Source organism: Xenopus laevis, chromosome 3L (assembly GCF_017654675.1).
Source record: "Xenopus laevis strain J_2021 chromosome 3L, Xenopus_laevis_v10.1, whole genome shotgun sequence".
Lineage (NCBI taxonomy): Eukaryota > Metazoa > Chordata > Amphibia > Anura > Pipidae > Xenopus > Xenopus laevis.
In genome coordinates this window covers 160,215,721-160,216,636 of record NC_054375.1, presented here as the reverse complement: position 1 = coordinate 160,216,636, position 916 = coordinate 160,215,721, and the positions used below count along the sequence as shown (strand labels likewise).

The 916-nt window shown below is 39.5% G+C and overlaps 1 pseudogene; it reads left to right on the top strand.

Annotated features, from left to right (window-relative positions):
* LOC108710522 lies at positions 1-916 on the top strand (annotated as a pseudogene).

The window sequence follows — 916 nt, the reverse complement described above, 5'->3', positions numbered from 1 at the left end:
ATGTCCATGAAGAACCAAACATTGGTCAGTGAGTTTGTTCTCTTGGGATTTCAGAATCTCCATAACTTCAAGATTCCTCTGTTCTCTCTGTTCCTTCTGATTTACATTATGATAATTTGGGAGAACGTCCTCATCATAGTGTTGGTGTCCTCCAGCCGGAACCTCCAGTCCCCCATGTACTTCTTTCTCCAGCAACTGTCTGCATGTGACTTTCTAGAATCAACAATTATTGTCCCCATACTTTGTTGACTGTCTGGTCCAATTTTATTTTATATCTCTGACAGAAGCCTTTGAGTGTTTCCTTCTAGCAGTAATGTCCTATGACAGATATGTGGCCATCTGTATCCCACTGCGTTACTCTTCTATAATGTCCCACAGGGTTTGTGTTACATTAATATTTGTTTCATGGTTGCTTAGTCTCATTGCCGTACTCATTATTGCCAAAATTATGGCTACCTTACAGTTCTGTGACCAAAACACTATTAACCATTTCTTCTGTGATTTCTTTCCTATAGTAGAGCTTTCTTGCTCAGACACTTACCTGGTGCATATAGATATTATGTTACAGTCTATCCCTGTGATTTTCATCCCCTTTATACTGATCACTGTATCATATATGTGTATTGCCCATGCAATCCTAAAGATAGTGTCCAATACCGGGAGACAAAAAGCCTTCTCCACCTGCAGCTCCCACTTGGCTGTGGTCTCCATATTTTATGGGGCTCTAATTGCTATTTATGTGATCCCCCCTAGAAAAGAATCACAGACCATAAGCAAAGTTCTGTCTCTGTTATACACAGTAGTGACCCCATTGGTTAACCCACTTATTTACAGCCTTAGAAGTAAAGATATCAGAGATGTCCTTCAAAGAATATTAAATAGATTACATCAAGCACCTAGAGGGCAGATTTATTAA